The sequence below is a fragment of the Saccoglossus kowalevskii genome, chromosome 12, assembly GCF_978046115.1.
Source record: "Saccoglossus kowalevskii chromosome 12, keSacKowa6.1, whole genome shotgun sequence".
In the NCBI taxonomy this organism is placed as follows: domain Eukaryota; kingdom Metazoa; phylum Hemichordata; class Enteropneusta; family Harrimaniidae; genus Saccoglossus; species Saccoglossus kowalevskii.
In genome coordinates, this window is record NC_140652.1 from 18,196,351 (window position 1) to 18,206,629 (window position 10,279).

Consider the following 10,279-nt stretch of genomic DNA (forward strand, 5'->3'; position numbering starts at 1 on the left):
TTATTTCAATATGTTGGTCAGGGTTCTGACCCTGTGTATTTTTCGGTGGGTACCGTTTAATTTCATTACCCTGGCTACGTGTTAAAATGGTTATGAATTCATTTTGGATAAGTACGTACATAACCGACCAATCTTGGACTTTATATTTCAATGTGTTGGTCAGGGTTCTGACCCTGTGTATTTTTCGGTGGGTACCGTTTAATTTCATTACCCTGGCTACGTGTTAAAATGGTTATGAATTCATTTTGGATAAGTACGTACATAACCGACCAATCTTGGACTTTATTTCAATATGTTGGTCAGGGTTCTGACCCTGTGTATTTTTCGGTGGGTACCGTTTAATTTCATTACCCTGGCTACGTGTTAAAATGGTTATGAATTCATTTTGGATAAGTACGTACATAACCGACCAATCTTGGACTTTATTTCAATGTGTTGGTCAGGGTTCTGACCCTGTGTATTTTTCGGTGGGTACCGTTTAATTTCATTACCCTGGCTACGTGTTAAAATGGTTATGAATTCATTTTGGATAAGTACGTACATAACCGACCAATCTTGGACTTTATTTCAATATGTTGGTCAGGGTTCTGACCCTGTGTATTTTTCGGTGGGTACCGTTTAATTTCATTACCCTGGCTACGTGTTAAAATGGTTATGAATTCACTCTGGATAAGTACGTACATAACCGACCAATCTTGGACTTTATTTCAATATGTTGGTCAGGGTTCAGACCCTGTGTATTTTTCGGTGGGTACCGTTTAATTTCATTACCCTGGCTACGTGTTAAAATGGTTATGAATTCATTTTGGATAAGTTACGTACATAACCGACCAATCTTGGACTTTATTTCAATATGTTGGTCAGGGTTCTGACCCTGTGTATTTTTCGGTGGGTACCGTTTAATTTCATTACCCTGGCTACGTGTTAAAATGGTTATGAATTCACTCTGGATAAGTACGTACATAACCGACCAATCTTGGACTTTATTTCAATATGTTGGTCAGGGTTCTGACCCTGTGTATTTTTCGGTGGGTACCGTTTAATTTCATTACCCTGGCTACGTGTTAAAATGGTTATGAATTCACTCTGGATAAGTACGTACATAACCGACCAATCTTGGACTTTATTTCAATATGTTGGTCAGGGTTCTGACCCTGTGTATTTTTCGGTGGGTACCGTTTAATTTCATTACCCTGGCTACGTGTTAAAATGGTTATGAATTCATTTTGGATAAGTACGTACATAACCGACCAATCTTGGACTTTATATTTCAATGTGTTGGTCAGGGTTCTGACCCTGTGTATTTTTCGGTGGGTACCGTTTAATTTCATTACCCTGGCTACGTGTTAAAATGGTTATGAATTCATTTTGGATAAGTACGTACATAACCGACCAATCTTGGACTTTATTTCAATATGTTGGTCAGGGTTCTGACCCTGTGTATTTTTCGGTGGGTACCGTTTAATTTCATTACCCTGGCTACGTGTTAAAATGGTTATGAATTCATTTTGGATAAGTACGTACATAACCGACCAATCTTGGACTTTATTTCAATGTGTTGGTCAGGGTTCTGACCCTGTGTATTTTTCGGTGGGTACCGTTTAATTTCATTACCCTGGCTACGTGTTAAAATGGTTATGAATTCATTTTGGATAAGTACGTACATAACCGACCAATCTTGGACTTTATTTCAATATGTTGGTCAGGGTTCTGACCCTGTGTATTTTTCGGTGGGTACCGTTTAATTTCATTACCCTGGCTACGTGTTAAAATGGTTATGAATTCACTCTGGATAAGTACGTACATAACCGACCAATCTTGGACTTTATTTCAATATGTTGGTCAGGGTTCAGACCCTGTGTATTTTTCGGTGGGTACCGTTTAATTTCATTACCCTGGCTACGTGTTAAAATGGTTATGAATTCATTTTGGATAAGTACGTACATAACCGACCAATCTTGGACTTTATTTCAATATGTTGGTCAGGGTTCTGACCCTGTGTATTTTTCGGTGGGTACCGTTTAATTTCATTACCCTGGCTACGTGTTAAAATGGTTATGAATTCATTTTGGATAAGTACGTACATAACCGACCAATCTTGGACTTTATTTCAATGTGTTGGTCAGGGTTCTGACCCTGTGTATTTTTCGGTGGGTACCGTTTAATTTCACCACCCTGGCTACTTGTTAAAATGGGTATGAATTCATTTTGGATAAGTACGTACATAACCGACCAATCTTGGACTTTATTTCAATGTGTTGGTCAGGGTTCTGACCCTGTGTATTTTTCGGTGGGTACCGTTTAATTTCACCACCCTGGCTACGTGTTAAAATGGGTATGAATTCATTTTGGATAAGTACGTACATAACCGACCAATCTTGGACTTTATTTCAATGTGTTGGTCAGGGTTCTGACCCTGTGTATTTTTCGGTGGGTACCGTTTAATTTCATTACCCTGGCTACGTGTTAAAATGGGTCTGAAGTCACTCTGGATAAGTACGTACGTAACCGACCAATCTTGGACTTTAATTCAATGTGTTGGTCAGGGTTCTGACCCTGTGTATTTTTCGGTGGGTACCGTTTAATTTCACTACCCTGGCTACGTGTTAAAATGGTTATGAATTCATTTTGGATAAGTACGTACATAACCGACCAATCTTGGACTTTATTTCAATATGTTGGTCAGGGTTCAGACCCTGTGTATTTTTCGGTGGGTACCGTTTAATTTCATTACCCTGGCTACGTGTTAAAATGGTTATGAATTCATTTTGGATAAGTACGTACATAACCGACCAATCTTGGACTTTATTTCAATGTGTTGGTCAGGGTTCTGACCCTGTGTATTTTTCGGTGGGTACCGTTTAATTTCACCACCCTGGCTACGTGTTAAAATGGGTATGAATTCATTTTGGATAAGTACGTACATAACCGACCAATCTTGGACTTTATTTCAATGTGTTGGTCAGGGTTCTGACCCTGTGTATTTTTCGGTGGGTACCGTTTAATTTCATTACCCTGGCTACGTGTTAAAATGGGTCTGAAGTCACTCTGGATAAGTACGTACGTAACCGACCAATCTTGGACTTTAATTCAATGTGTTGGTCAGGGTTCTGACCCTGTGTATTTTTCGGTGGGTACCGTTTAATTTCACTACCCTGGCTACGTGTTAAAATGGTTATGAATTCATTTTGGATAAGTACGTACATAACCGACCAATCTTAGACTTTATTTCAATGTGTTGGTCAGGGTTTTGACCCTGTGTATTTTTCGGTGGGTACCGTTTAATTTCATTACCCTGGCTACGTGTTAAAATGGGTCTGAAGTCACTCTGGATAAGTACGTACATAACCGACCAATCTTGGACTTTAATTCAATGTGTTGGTCAGGGTTCTGACCCTGTGTATTTTTCGGTGGGTACCGTTTAATTTCATTACCCTGGCTACGTGTTAAAATGGGTCTGAAGTCACTCTGGATAAGTACGTACATAACCGACCAATCTTGGACTTTATTTCAATATGTTGGTCAGGGTTCTGACCCTGTGTATTTTTCGGTGGGTACCGTTTAATTTCATTACCCTGGCTACGTGTTAAAATGGGTCTGAAGTCACTCTGGATAAGTACGTACATAACCGACCAATCTTGGACTTTAATTCAATGTGTTGGTCAGGGTTCTGACCCTGTGTATTTTTCGGTGGGTACCGTTTAATTTCATTACCCTGGCTACGTGTTAAAATGGTTATGAATTCATTTTGGATAAGTACGTACATAACCGACCAATCTTAGACTTTATTTCAATGTGTTGGTCAGGGTTTTGACCCTGTGTATTTTTCGGTGGGTACCGTTTAATTTCATTACCCTGGCTACGTGTTAAAATGGGTCTGAAGTCACTCTGGATAAGTACGTACGTAACCAACCAATCTTGGACTTTAATTCAATGTGTTGGTCAGGGTTCTGACCCTGTGTATTTTTCGGTGGGTACCGTTTAATTTCATTACCCTGGCTACGTGTTAAAATGGGTCTGAAGTCACTCTGGATAAGTACGTACATAACCGACCAATCTTGGACTTTAATTCAATGTGTTGGTCAGGGTTCTGACCCTGTGTATTTTTCGGTGGGTACCGTTTAATTTCATTACCCTGGCTACGTGTTAAAATGGGTCTGAAGTCACTCTGGATAAGTACGTACATAACCGACCAATCTTGGACTTTAATTCAATGTGTTGGTCAGGGTTCTGACTCTGTGTATTTTTCGGTGGGTACCGTTTAATTTCATTACCCTGGCTACGTGTTAAAATGGGTCTGAAGTCACTCTGGATAAGTACGTACATAACCGACCAATCTTGGACTTTAATTCAATGTGTTGGTCAGGGTTCTGACGCTGTGTATTTTTCGGTGGGTACCGTTTAATTTCACTACCCTGGCTACGTGTTAAAATGGGTCTGAATTCATGGGGGCCTTGTAATTTGGAAATCCCCAACTGTCTCAATCTTATTTGATCATTGCATGACTTACCTTCCAAATTCCTACTTTAATTGTGTTTGCAACAATGTTATATTTTCATTGACTTTTGTTTTATATTTAAAATTCATATCTGACTAAAGCTAAATGAATCTAATTGTACTTGATATATTGTTTTTCTTTTGCAAAACGCAGGAACGCAAGAACCCTGGAATGTACTTTAGGGTGTCCATTTTTATAGTGCCAGTATCCAATATGATGTATTATTACTCTATAATTAATCAGGACACAAACCAGGACGTCATTGGCTGATGAATAAAATACAAGAATTGCGTCAACAGTGGATCATATACACTTACAAGGACATGTGCTTAGAAATTGTATGCTCTGTGCATGACTATGTTTATTATAAGTTGAAATGTAAAGCTGTGTTTAAATTCTATCTTGGGAAGTGTTTTTTCAATAATTTGAAAATGTTTATTGAAACTAAAATGAATCAACATTGTTAATTAAAAAAATAGTTTTGTTTGAAACTTGTCAATTGATTGTTAATAGATTAGTAAATATACCTGACAATGGATACCAACATACCACTGGTGATATGTACATTGCTTTTGCCCAATTGGCACCTTTTTGTGTTAAATTATTCAATTAACAGCTTGAATAATATGTTCTACAGTAGTACTATGCACCATTCATTTTTAGTTTGTTAAAATAATGAAACAAATAATTTGTGTTTATTAATTAACTAATATTTTCCCACATTTGAATGTAATTATTTCTCTGGAACCCCTGTCATATGAATTACTGTAGTAATGACCTGCAAGTTAAAAAAAGAGATGAAGGTGTTTTAAATACATTGATCTGTGTCAAAATAATAAGGTATTTACTAGTAGTTCATTACTGGGATGGGGAATAGTTGTAAATTTAAAAGAAAATTAGTTTCATTACGTTTACATAAACCTTATTTTGCATATACCATAAATTTCATTTATTTAGCGATTTTGAAAATGTTCAGCAATTAGTCTGTCATGTGGCACTTGCGTGTGAAACTTCATATATTCAATTGTGTATTTCCTGACTTTTGAATGCTGTAAAACTATTTAATTTAACTGACATTTAATTTTAATGTTTTGATGTTTTTAGCATGTTCACTGTGTTTTAATTTCTTGTCAAGGAAATATTGAATTTTATTGTTATTTTACATGTTCACAACACAACACAACACAACTCAACTCGAACATAGATCATAAATTACTTTAATTTGGAAAAGTTTGTGAATTTGCAAAAAATGGTGCTTTCTCATCACCATAATTATATAACAATTCTGCCCCTTCTGGTATGTAATATTTGGAAATCATAACCACACACGGCCTGTCATTAATCTTCAGTTGTTTTGTGACAATGTTGGAATGCTTTTTGGAATGGTTCAGGAAAAAGGTAATTCCACTTGTTTCCCACATCTTCTTTTCACTGTGTGGATTTATTCTGAAAATATATGGCCATGATGATATTAACATGAGAGAGTGAGTGAGTGAGTGAATGAAGGTGAGGGTGGGTGAGTGAGTGAAGATGAGGACAAGTGAGTGAAGATGAGGGCAAGTGAGTGAAGATGAGGGCGAGTGAGGGTAAGTGAATGAAGGTGAGGGTGGGTGAGGGTGAGTGAGTGAGTGAATGAAGGTGATGGTGGGTGAGTGAGTGACGGTGTGTGGATGAGGGTGAGTGATTGAAGGTGAGGGTGGGTGAGTGAGTGAAGATGAGGGCAGTGAGTGAAGATGAGGGTGAGTGAATGAAGGTGAGGGTGGGTGAGGGTGGGTGAGGGTGAGTGAGTGTGAGTGAATGAAGGTGAGGGTGGGTGAGTGAGTGAGGGAGTGAAGATGAGGGCGAGTGAGAAAAGGTGAGGGTGAGTGAGTGAAGGTGTGTGGATGAGGGTGAGTGATTGAAGGTGAGGGTGAGTGATTGAAGGTGAGAGTGAGTTAGAGAAGACGAGTGAGTGAAGATGAGGGTGGGTGATTCAAGGAGAGAGTGAGTTAGAGAAGGCGAGTGAGTGAAGGGTGAGTGAGAGTGATTGAGTGAAGGTGAACGAGTGAGTGAAGGTGTGTGAGTGAAGGAGAGGGTGAGTGAAGGTGAGCGAGTGAGTGAAGGTGTGTGAGTGAAGGTGGGTGAGTGAGTGAAGGTGAGGCTGATGGAAGTGAAGCTGAGGGTGAGTGTGTGAGTGAAGGTAAGGGTGAGGGTGGGTGAGTGAGTGAGTGAAAGTGTGTGACTGAAGGTGAGTGAGTGAGTGAATGAGGGTGAGTGAAGATGAGACTGAGGGTGAGTGAGTAAGTAAAGCTGAGGGTGAGTGAGTGGGAGTAAAGACGAGTGAGTGAAGGTGAGTGAGTGGCTGAAGATGGGAGTGAGTTAGAGAAGGTGAGTGAGTGAAGACGAGGGTGAGTGAATGGAGGTGTGGATGAGAGTGAGTGAAGATAAGGGGGAGTGAAGGTAAGGGTGAGTGAATGAAGGTGAGTGAGTGAGCGAAGGTGAGCGAGTGAGTGAGTGAAGGTGAGAGTGAGTTTGAGAAGGCGAGTGATTGAAGATGAGGGCGAGTGAGTAAATGAAGATGAGGGTGAGTGGGTGAAGGAGTGAGTGAGTGAAGGTAAAGGTAAGTTAGTGAAGGTAAGGGTGAGTGAGTGAGTGGGTGAGGTGAGTGAGTGAAGGTGAGGCTGAGGATGGGTGAATGAAGGTGAGGGTGGGTGAATGAAGGTGAGCATGAAGGTGAGTGGGTGAGAGTGAGTGAATGAAGGTGAGTGAGTGAGTGAGTGAGTGAATGAAGATGAGTGAAGGTGAGAAAGTGAGTGAAGGTGAGGCTGAGGGAGTAAAGCTGAGTGGGTGAGGGTGAGTGAGTGAAGATGTGTGTGTGAGTGAGTGAAAGGGTTAATTGATGCGTCATTTGAGTATGACAGTGAATGGATGGGTGGGTGGTTGGTTGGATGGATGTGTTTATATATACAACAGTGAGTCAATCTGTTGGTGAGCGAATGGGTGCTTGAGTTGGCAAGTGTGTAATGAGTAAGTTGATATAATGTACATATGACTGAGTGAATTAACTAGATTTAGTGTTGATTAAGTGAGCGAATGAAGCTATCTTTGGGTTGACAAATCAGTGAGCTAGTGGTAAGGTGGGACAGTTAAGTTATAGCGTGTGCGAGTTAAAATGGGTTAATGAAATGTGGGCAAGTCAGAGAGAAATCAATGTTTCACTCAGCAAGTCATTTGGTTGGTGAGTTAATAATATATGTCTGATTGTTACTGAATTATTTCGTTGTTAAGTGGGTGAGTAGAAAGGAATTTATTAAACAATGAGTCACTCATTTAGTCAATCAGTTGAGAGTAATGAGTGAATTGCGGTTGACCTAATGAAAGGGTGGCTTGATAATGTAAGAGTTGTGGGTGAATTAGATTTAGTTGTGAGTGAGTTTGTTGGAGGATGATCAAATGGGTGGGTGAGTGAGTTTGTGTGCGAGTTTGTGTGTGTCAGTGGGTGGAGTGTTTGAGTTCAATGAATTGGGGTGGGAGAGGGTAAGCGAGTGCGTGAGAATGGGTGAATTGCCATTGTGCGTGTGTGTGTGTGTGTGTGTGAGCGAGCTAGTTGATAAGAGCGAGTGTGTGACAGCAAGTGCATAATTCATTTCATTAGTTTTACATTAAATTGTATGAAAGTAGTGTTACATATAACTACTAACACTAAGAAAATATTATGGCAAATATTGTGGCTGATTATATACTCACACCATGCCGGAATATTCCAGGTGATACATGCCACAACGTTCACCTGTTACCGCATACTGTCGTTCTAGTTGTTCAGCCTCTGCTCTGTCAATTATTTCTCCGTCGTACACCCCAATTATCTCATTTGCTTTTATATCTTGTTTTGCAAAGGCGCACTTTCCCGCTTCTCTAAAATCTCTGTTAACGACTTCAACCTTAATTTCAATGTAAACAAATATTGTTTTTTGTTTTGATTTCACTAGACTATTCTGGGGGTCTTTTAGTAAAAATCAAATTCAAAAATCGGCCCTCGAAATATATTTTCGATATAAAAACACTCTTTTATTACATGTACACTATACTAGTTACAAATAATTGTTAAATTAAACTATCATTGCCGCATATTACACAATATATAAAGCTAGCAACGATATCATTCTTTTTGATTTCTGAGAATGTCGAAAAGGGACCCTGTTATGAAGCATAATTTCTAGAACACTTGGGTGCCTCGCTTTTCCGTGAGTTTTACCAGTGATCCCCTGGGAAGATCATGTACCAAATCTTATCGTCATAATACATTAAACAACAAAATATCTATTCTATATACTGAACTGTTAGAGTTACGAGCATCGAGTTACGAAAACATTGAGTTACAAATATTACCACGCCCATATTTTATAAATCACGCCCCTTTTGCGAAACCACACCCAAATTGTAACTATGGCCAATCAACAGTTACTAGTAACAAAACTTCGCGTTATGGGCAACATACTTAATAGTTGAACGTTAAAAAAAATCATGCTGCCTGTAACTCGATGTTTGGTTAACTGTTACTTAAAGTTCAAGTTACTAAATGTGGACCTTCAACAACTAAAAATGTATTTTACCTGTAACTCGGAATTCTGTTGACTAGTTAATCGAGTTACAGTTTGGACGAGGTCTCACAAAAGTGGGTGTGGTTTCCAAAATGTAACTTTTTTTGTAATTCGATGTTCGTACTTCGATGTCCGTAACTCGAACAACTTAGCAGCTCTCTATATTCTAACACAAATAATGTATTCTTATTATTAACTCGTTGTCAGTTTTCCATGAGATAACACTCATGTATAATAGCATTTGATTCGTAAAACATGTTTAATTTACTCATTTATTTCCTATTTCGAATTCGAGATAGAAACTCCTATAATAAACAGAGTATTTTGTTATGAAAGTGTAACTCATTTTAATGAAAACATGGGTGAAAAGAAATGCTAAATAATTTCGGGACAAACTCGTTCAGGAATATACAGAGCAAGGAAGGATTCGTCAATTATGCTATGCAAACATATTTTGAAATTGCAAACGATTATGCATTGATTAAAATGAGCTACATGTGACATAGTAATTATATTTCAGTATAGCAACATGCACCCCATAACAATATATATAATCTCATTATAGTGAGATGTTAAATCATTATACTATGGATGTACAAAATATTAAACCATTACAAATACTAAGACTTTTATTCTAGATTGAGATATTCCCTCATTATCAGGAGAGAACTCGTCAAATTTAAATATAAAGGTGTGAACTTTCCACAGATGTGGATCTCCACGTTTAATATATTTTGCTTAATAACTCTGCTTATTTTTTTGTAATTACGTTCCGCATTGTACCTGTATATATTCATCCCATTTTTTTCGTTTCAAAAAGTGTTCTGTTTTTTCTTTAATAGACATCGAGGATTGTTCCCTTCTTAGCCGATGTTGCCGCATATTCAACCCGCGATAACCTCGCTTACCACCCGAGGTGACTGGCGATATGCCATTATGGACAAGTGTAACCTTGATTTGCTGTAAAATACCACATGTCAAATGAGATACAATTTATGATATAATTATAAAATTTAAACACCAGTGGAAGTTATGAAGGGTGACCCCTTGCCCATTTTTTTATTGTGTAATCTTTCCATTAGTAGTTATGTCAACGCATGTATTTTATTTCTTTATAGCTGACTAGTTTTAATCAATTGTCGTACTTTTAATCTGGTGTGTAGTTTCTTTACAAAACACAAATAATATATAAGACTGATCC

The 10,279-nt window shown here is 38.4% G+C and overlaps 1 long non-coding RNA gene across 1 annotated transcript; it reads right to left on the bottom strand.

The window, feature by feature from the left end:
- Nucleotides 1–5,699: 5,699 nt before the first annotated feature.
- Nucleotides 5,700–9,626, bottom strand: LOC146735588 (uncharacterized). The gene is made up of 2 exons (XR_014931235.1): nt 8,225–9,626; nt 5,700–5,944 (listed from the first exon to the last, which is right to left on the bottom strand). It is a non-coding gene; the product is annotated as an uncharacterized LOC146735588 (long non-coding RNA).
- Between the last annotated feature and the right edge of the window lie 653 nt (nt 9,627–10,279).